Source organism: Gossypium arboreum, chromosome 8 (genome assembly GCF_025698485.1).
Source record: "Gossypium arboreum isolate Shixiya-1 chromosome 8, ASM2569848v2, whole genome shotgun sequence".
NCBI lineage: Eukaryota > Viridiplantae > Streptophyta > Magnoliopsida > Malvales > Malvaceae > Gossypium > Gossypium arboreum.
The window spans coordinates 122142932-122152407 of record NC_069077.1 but is presented as its reverse complement, the minus strand read 5'-3'; the positions used below and the strand labels follow the sequence as shown (position 1 = coordinate 122152407).

The following is a 9476-nucleotide window of genomic DNA, read 5'->3' as shown; positions in this document are numbered from 1 at the left end:
CCCCTAAACTTTTAATAAATGACGATTTCGTCCCTAGACTCGGAAAATAAAGTTCATGCAATTTATTTCTTGTTTCGAGCCTAACAAAAATTTTCATGTAATATTTACAACCATCTGTTTCATAAAAATCAAAATTTTTCCATGGATTTCCCATTTTTACAATTTAGTCCCTAAATCAAGTTTTCATCAAAATTCACTTTGTAAAAGTTGTTTATCTATCAACAACTTTTCATTTTCTACCATAAATTTCATAAGTTCAGCATATTTATCCATGGGAAAAATTCTATACTTTGATATCTTTTCAAATTGATCTTCAAAATAAATAGATTAAGTTACCTCGATCTCAAAAATATAAAAATTACTAAAAACAGAGCTTGAATACTTACCTAATTTGACCAAGAAAGCTTGATTTCTCTTTCTTAGGGTTTCCATGCAAAATATTTGGGGAAGATGATGATAAATGATGATATTTTCATCTTTTGTTATTTATCACCTTTATTTTTTTATTCTTCCAATTTTGTCATTTTCTTTAATTTTATTTTCCATGGATGAATCATCATCCTTAATAGCTAAGCATTGTTAATGGTATAATTACCATACAAGGACATCCAATTTAAATTTCTATAGCTATGTAATCCCTTTAGCTATTAGAACTCAACTTCTACTCTTGTGCAATTTGATCCTTTATCGATTTAAGCTTGTAATCGATAACATTTCTTTACGAAATTTTCACACAACATTATTATCATACTATAGACCATAAAATAATATTAAAATATAATTTATTTTCATAATTGAATTTGTGGTCTCGAAACCACTGTTCTGATTTCTCTAAAAATGGGCTGTTATAGGCTTACAGTACACAAATGCATCCCAGCATTGCTTAAATCTCAGAATAGACGCTTGAACACTTGGCATCCATAGAGAAATTGGTTGTTGTAGTACGCAGAGCCCATTTCAAGGTCTGTTATGCAACCTGGGACTTACCTTTCCAGCACCTGACACTATTGCCACACCTCATTATATGAAGCGTCCTACCCACTATGCATCTTTTCCAACGCCTTCTACTTAGCTATCCAAGCCTTGCAGTAAGAGGGAATGTACCTCAATTGGCTATGAATATTGGAAATTAAAACCAATAAAAAAGTCTTGGGATCCACTTTCACCATTGGAAACACGAAAATATACACACTTTTTCATACCTGTTTTTAACTTAAATTCATGCAGTTTTAGTAAAATTCTTGTCGAAAATATATAATTATTATAAAATAATGAAATTGTACTTAAATTATGAACATTTTGAATTTTAATTAATTTTATAATAAATTTTGATTAATTTTGATCATTTTCGACAGATTCGCACAAATGGCGAAAATCGACTCGGCAAACACTGCTAGAAGTGCAAAATCGAGGAGCAATTTTGAAGCATCAAGGAAAATTAAATTTTCAGCCTAAGACGGTCCAAATTATGTGTATCAATTCATAATATAATTAAATTTTATTTTATTCCAATTTAATTTGGGTTATATAAATTATCGTTAATTAATTATGAAAATGGGCCCAGTTGAGCTGAATTGAGAAGACCGATCCAACCGAGTACTAGACAGCCCAAAACTGTCCCACATGCTGACCCAATCCGCTTGTTTGGCTGATTATTTGGCTTGCAAAATGGCACTTGAAGACTCCTTCAATTTGCATTCAAACCCATATTCATGCCTTTCAAGATTTGCCCCTAACTAAAAATAGCATGTTTGAAATCTTCAAACATGCCACATATGTGGCCGGCCATGGGGGGCGTCTTTGGCTTCTGATTTTTTCTATTTTATCAGCCTTCTCAACCTATAAATACCCCCCTGGCTGCTCACTTCAAACACATCTCAAAACTATTCATTCTTCACTTCTCTTTCACTTTTCTCTCTTCATTGTTCTTCATTTTCTTCCCCATTTTGTTGCCGATTTCACCTTTTGAAAAAGGGTCCTTAAACCACTATTTGGAGCAGCATTCAAGTGTTCATAGAAGCCTCAGTTACATAAGAACAAGCGAAGAAGGTGGAGTGAAGCAAACTAGTCAAGCCACGGAGAAAACACAGGATTTGATTCTTGTTCCTTACTCTTTTAATTTTATTGTTGTTGTTATGAACATGTCTATGAATATTTCTGATGTTGATATGTTTAATTTAATTAATATGGATAAAATTTAATTCGTGTTAGGTTGATTGCATTTCGTCTACTTGAGTTATTAAAATTGTGTTTGTGTTGTTATAGGCCTCGGTAAGATGTTTGATTAAGTAAAACCATTACTAAGTTATTCTTGCATTACAATTGTAAGGTAAATAATGAATTAATTATTTAAACTGAAGGAAATTGTAATTAATTGACACGATACTTAATCAGTGCATATTTAATCATCTAAGGTAGCTGAGGGTTAAATTAGCAACGGTATTTAACTATACATTAGCCTTGCATAACTTCAAGATTATTCTGATTAAACTGCTTCAAGGTAGAAATACATTGTTACCTCACGTAATCTTTTATGTGCTTATGAGATTGAATTAATTGTTTGAATTAGCGTAGAGATATGTACAAGAGATTATTTTAATTTCATAAGTATGTATGTGCATTAACTCATTTGCTTATTAAAATTTGTTTAATCAGTTGAATTGACATAGAGATATAGTCGAGAGATAAATGGATTTTGGTAGGTGAGTATGTTCATAAGTTAGCAAATTACCAAGTTACAGTGAATTTATTCGTTACAACATAAACATGAGTTTAATAGTTCTAAGTTAAGAAATGTAATTAATCTAACACAATTATGTCATCTTGATTAAAATCATCTTTTGAAATCGTGCATTGAAACTTTTCTTTTCTTTTATTTATTTTACTTAGTTAAAATCCTAGTTTTTAATCACCTCCTCAAATCAAGATATTTTTCTTCACCAAAGTGTTTTAAATGAATGTCATAAATAATTCTTTTCACAGTCCTTGTGGGTACGATAACTCGACATTTACTTGTCACTTTATTACTTGTTGCGATTGTGTACACTTGCACATTTTTGTCGTTCCAAGTTTCATAAATAAAGTGTTTTGGTATCGTTTTCGGAGACTGTTTTAAAAGACATTATTTTTGAAATTGTTAATTTTGCATTTTGGTTTATTTTTTTCGTTAAATTTTAATTCCAGTTTTTTTATGTTTGTTTCAGGTGTTTATGAGTATTGATCAAATTATTGACTTACTCTCCGTAGACCCTGAAATTGAAAGGACTTTTTGACAAAGGAGAAGGCAAGTGAACCAAAGAAGGACCGAAAAGATGAATTTCGAAAATCTAAACCAAAATCCAAGAGGAACATTCGCTTATAATACTCACAATCTAATCATTGTTGCCGATAACAAAAACTGTGCCATTTAACAATATGTCATTCCTTTATTTAATGAGCTCAATTCGTGTATGAGGAGACCCAAAATCATGGCATAATAATTCGAGCTGAAGCTGATCATGTTCCAAATGTTGCAAAATATGGGTCAATTTAGTGGGATTCCTACTGAAGATCCACATCTTCATCTTCGTCTATTCATGGCAGTGAGTGACTCATTTGAACTAGTTGGGGTGACCGAGGACGCCTTGAGACTGAGATTATTTCCATACTCCTTAAGAGATAAAGCACGAGCGTGGTTGAACTCCCTACCGTCTGGTTCCATAACTACATGGCAAGAGTTGGTTGAACATTTCTTAATGAAATATTTCCCTCCATCTTTAACCACCAAGATTTAAAATGAAATAACTTTATTTTAGCAACTTGATGAAAATTCTTTATATGAGGCATGGGAGCAGTTCAAGAAGTTATTACGAAAGTGCCATCATCACGGCATTCTTTATTGCATTCAAATAGAGACTTTTTATATTAGTCTCAATATTCATACTAGAATGATGGTGGATGCTTTGGCAAATGGAGCCCTTCTTTATAAGTCTTATAACGATGTTTACGAGATTATTGAAAGAATTGCAAACAATAACTATCAGTGGCCAACCGGCTAAGCAACCTTAGAAAGACGAGCAGCAGGAGTACATAAAGCAGACACACTTGCTTCTTTGGCAGCCCAGGTATCCTCTATGTCTTCTATGCTTAAGAACATAACTGTTAATGGTTTCAATGGTAATCTAACATGTCAGCAACAGAACCAGTTCGAGGATATTTCTTGTGAATACAGTAGAGATGGCCATTTCTTTAAAAATTGCCCATTGAATCAAGAGTCAAAATATTACATGGGAAATTAAAATTAGAATGGTCCACAGTCAAATTCTTACAACTCTTCATAGAAGAATCATCCAATTTCTCCATGGAGTACTCGATGGGCAGACTATAGCGATTCTTCTATGTCATTTTGACCAAATTATCCGTTAGAATATTCTTAACAAATGCAACAACCCACACCAACTAAATCTTCAAGTAATCTTGAGAATTTGCTGAAGGCGTACATAGCGAATAATAATGAACTAATCCAAAGCCTAGCAGCAACATTGAATAATTCAGGAAACCAAGTGGGACAGCTAGCCAATGAGCTCAGTAGTAGACCCTAAGGTATTTGGCCGAGTGATACATAAAATATGATAAGCACGGGCAAAGTGCAATGCAAAACTGTCACTTTACAAAGTGGGAAGACATGGGAACCCAAAATTGCCAAGCTTGAAAATAAGCCTATTGTAGCTCAAGACAAAGAGAAAGTTCAACTGAGTGTTGAAACTCCTGTTCCAAAAAAGTCAGATACGGTGATCCTTTTTGACGTAAACTCTAAACTAATGTTTTAAATTAATTTCATAAATAATTCTTTTCACAGTCCCTGTGGGTACGATAACTTGACATTTACTTGTCACTTTATTACTTGTTGCGATTGTGTACACTTGCACATTTCCGTCATTCCAGTCATCGGTAGTATTAAGCTAGCTATCATATTTGAATCTATCTTGGGATGATCTTGTGAAACACCTATCAACGACGTATGTTAAATAATGCAACATTAAGTAATAACAGTATTATTCAAAAACCCTAAACACTCAGTGATATGTAACGACAACACAGGTATATGGACCTTTGTACTTTTTTTATCTCCCACAAACCTGTCTTTTTCCTAACCGAAGCCATGATTTTTCATGAAAATGTACCGTCTTGTACTGCACACTTGGACTTGAGCTTCTCGGATTTGGATTTAACCATATTGTAGTTAACCCCATTCATGATGCTATGTTGTTTCAATGCACCAAGAAAACTATCCTTACTAGAAAAATCATTACCGACTTCCAATTCACTCAAATCTAATGACGAACTTCTACGGTCACGCCTTCTGTGTGGTAGATCTGGAAACTCCAACGCATCATCTGCTGATAGATCGACATTATGCATATGGGCTGGAGGCAAGCATGCCCTGAATCGCGGATCTTCTTCTTCTTCTTCTTCATTTGAACCCCCTTCAACGTCTTCTGGTTCGGTTGGAACATGCTCTGGTTTAGAAAATAATACAACTTTTGCACCATCGGGGCTAGGTTTTCGAGGTGGATCCATATCGGACTCATCATCCAACCTACCATCATTTGCAACGTACGAGGTCCCCTTGCTTGTGGACGTCGTAGGGAGTAGATCATCCCTTCTTGTGGATGTTTCGTAATGTCCCTAATCAGATGTGGATTGCCAACCACTAGAAGTTGATGTATTCCCCAGTACATTTTTCCAACATTGAACATCGATCCACTGAGGTGCATGTCCCATCCACTAACCGAATGTCGTTTAGGAGTTGTGTATTCCATACTGCCACCAAACATGGACGCTTCCATGTTCTGCCTCCCACTAACGGAGTGTCGGTTAGGGGTCGTGTATTCCTCTCGAACATCAATAGATTTTGAAGTCACAAATGCTTTATTTGGCGATGAAAATTGTACATATAAATCAAGATATAATGATCCACTAGTAAGATGAGTCTACACCATTACCTCTAAGCTACGACCACCTTTGATATCAAATTAGTCATATGTCATGGGATCAACCGAAGCACAAAATCGATGCTTAATAAATGAAACTCTCATTGGTGTCGTTCGATTTCGCGCCTAATTCTTTTACAAAGTTCTGTCAAATCTATGTTCTAGTTAAAAATCAGTAGCGTTGTGTTCTTCAATAAAAAAAACAACGCTGTTCTTGGTGTCACAGACCTCACCATCATAGTAAATAACAACACTAACACTTTCACTCATCTTCAATTTCTATTCTGCTTAGCTTCTCTAATTTTTCTTGCTGTAACTTATGCAACCTGAGAATGAAATTTGGCTCATTTATAGCCTAAGGCCAAATAGGAACTATTGTAGAAAAAGAGCGTCCACGTGAGAGCTTTTTTCAGTAATTTTGCTAATAGTGCATCCCGCTTGAAGCATTTTTGACACTATTTTTCAGAATCGTCTTCTCAAAATTATTTTTTCAGGAACTACTGTAGAAAAATAGCATCCACGTAGGAGCTTTTTTCAGTAATTTTGTTAACAATGCATCCTGCTTGAAGCGTTTTTGAAACTATTTTTCAAAATCTTCTTTTCAAAATTATTTTTTCAGGAACTACTGTAGAAAAAGAGCGTCCACGTGGGGAGCTTTTTTCAATAATTTTGCTAACAGTGCATCCTGCTTGAAGCATTTTTAACATTATCTTTTCAGAACTGTTTTCTCAAAATTAATTTTTCAAACTACTATAGAAAAAGACAAAATCCTTATTATCAATATAATTTTTTCTAAACCTTTAACCTAAACACAAAATTATTAAAAAAACTAAACCCTAATTTACTTAATTTTCTTAAAAACTCTAAACTCTAATTTAATTCATTTATTTAAAACCCTAAAGCTTAATTTAATTAAATTTTTAAAAAACTCTAAACTCTAATTTATTTTTAAAATTCTTAAACCTTAAATAAATAAAACCCTAAATTATTTTAAGAAAACCCTAACATTACAACCCAAAACCCTAAACCCACAAACTCTAGGGACTAAACCTGCAAATAGCCCTAACTCTAGAAAAAACACCGGCTAAATCGCATCCCTGAGGGAGCGATTTTGCCTCATCAGCAAAGCGCGACCACGTTAGTGCGTTTTGGGCTAACTTGGCAAAATCGTTTCCTCAGGGACGCGATTTGTTAAATTTTCCCAAAAATAGACTCTTACGTGGACGCATTTTTATAGTTTTCAACCCTTTCCGATAAATAATAAAAAAATTAACCTATTTTTATAAATAAAGTTGGAAATAAATCTTTATTGATAAAATGGTCCTGAACGCCCTTTAATGAATCGTTAATGTAAAACACGTGTCATAAATATTGGGTGAGGCATAACTCGGGTCGAATTGTTGGGTTAGAGGAATTTTGTTGGAGAGAAGTGAAATACAAGTTAATGATGAGTTTTAAATCCAATAAAAATAAATACTACTAAAATATATATAATTTTGTATATAGTAATGAGTATGTAGTATTCACAAAAACTGATAATTATTTCATTTTTAGTAAAATAGAATGATAGAAAATAAATATTTTGAAATTAAAACTAAAAATACCAAAACAACAATAGTAAATAGAATTTGGCCATCAATGTAAAGATATATATATTTTTAATCTTTGAAGTTCTCAGCAACAAATCCTTCTCTACTTTATTTCGACAACGAAGATGAATCTTGTTGATTATTTTCATATTGACAAATACCAATATAACGAAATATCTTGAATTCAATCTTTTAATAATATTAAAAACTAGAAATACCCAATTATATTTAACAACTGAAGTTGAATGAAGCTAGATTCTACACACAACATAGTTTGCATATTTTTACATACACAACTATTTTATTCATCACAAGTATTAAAAATTTAAATAATTACAGATTTAATATTTTAATTGACAAGGTACATAATCTATACTATTAAATACGAATTCAAATATTTTAACAAAGTTGAAGTAGAAAACATACTACATAACAGAAAAAAAATCCAGTTAAATCTCACAAACTTAAAAATTCAAATCCTCAAAATTCTTTTGGTTAAAAACAAAAGTTTAGCGACTCATGTTTAGAGAAAGTACAAATAAATTTTTTAAAATGTTCCATCTCTTATTTTTTTATGTTAAAAATCCTATATATATTTATATATAAACTAAAACCTTGGAATAACATAAATATAAATATATAAAATAATATTTATCTCCCAAAATAAATATATAAAATTAAATATATATATATATATATATAAATAAAAGGAAAAGAATCCTACGAACTAAATACATCAAAATCTTAAGGTTATCCACTTTCCTCAATTTTTCTCAAAATTTTTGCACTTAGGCATGATTTTAAAGTGTGACCACGTCTTAAGCAAAGAGCATTTTTTACTTCGAATTTCAAATATTTTCCAAGTTGTGTTAAAACTCATTTCCAACCTTCTTTTGCTTCAAATCTGCAATCTCTTCATAAAAATTGTAATGTAAGTAACAATCTTAAAATTAAGCATTTAAAACCATAAAACTCTAGAGGGACAAAAAAATCATTTCCCAATGTCAACACTATAGTACTATTATTATTGTTTGCGCGTTTCACGTTACCAATGGAGCAAAACGATAACGAGAGCCCTATAAATTGACTTCCACCACTTGGTTACAAGGGCGCTCATCTAGAAATTGGAACCAGTGCTCCCACATGCATCGCCCTCCGTAGCTGCATGGCTAATCTTATCCTAATCCAATGAAAATCACTTTCATTGATATTCGACAACTGAATACAACAAGAACGTCATTAAAAATATGGGAAAATGATTTGACAAAATAAATTTCATTGCTAATTGGCTTGTAAGTGGTAACCTTGTTACTTTATACTCTTTGATGCTTAGCCAAAAAAACTAGGATTTGCATAAAATCATTGATATTATCCAATTATTTTTATTTCAGTTTTCCCAACTTAGTGAATGATCTGCCAAAGTTGAAAATCAAGAAATGGTCTCTAACAAGAAACTTCAGCGCAGCAAGTCATGTGGGGTTGATTTTTCTTTGTTAATAAATATCTACTAATTATAAGTTTGAAGGAAAGCAGCTGTTTACGTATTAACTATTAAGTACTCCACTATATGTGGAATCAATGCGAAATTAACTCAACAGAATTCATCTAGTTGGGTATTATAAAAAAAACATACAGTACAATTACATGGATATTTTAAACTTAATTTGAAAATTGGTACGTAAATTATGTTTTTGTTTCTATTTTGATACCTAAACAATTTTTTCTCAAATTGATACATTTGTTAGTCAAATCTTTAAATTTATTTTTTAAAACGGCTTAGCCTACAAATTAATACTTAAACTTTACCCTTTTTCCCAAGGTAGTACCTAAACTTTATTTTTTATCACAGGTAGTGCTTAAATTATTTTTATGTTACTCAATTTATGCCAAAACACTATATCCATTAAAAAAACAT

At 32.1% G+C, this 9476-nt stretch overlaps 1 non-coding gene across 1 annotated transcript; it reads right to left on the bottom strand.

The window, feature by feature from the left end:
• Positions 1-3764: 3764 nt before the first annotated feature.
• LOC128280102 (small nucleolar RNA R71) lies at positions 3765-3871 on the bottom strand. Its single transcript, XR_008270284.1, has one exon. It is a non-coding gene; the product is annotated as a small nucleolar RNA R71 (small nucleolar RNA).
• Between the last annotated feature and the right edge of the window lie 5605 nt (positions 3872-9476).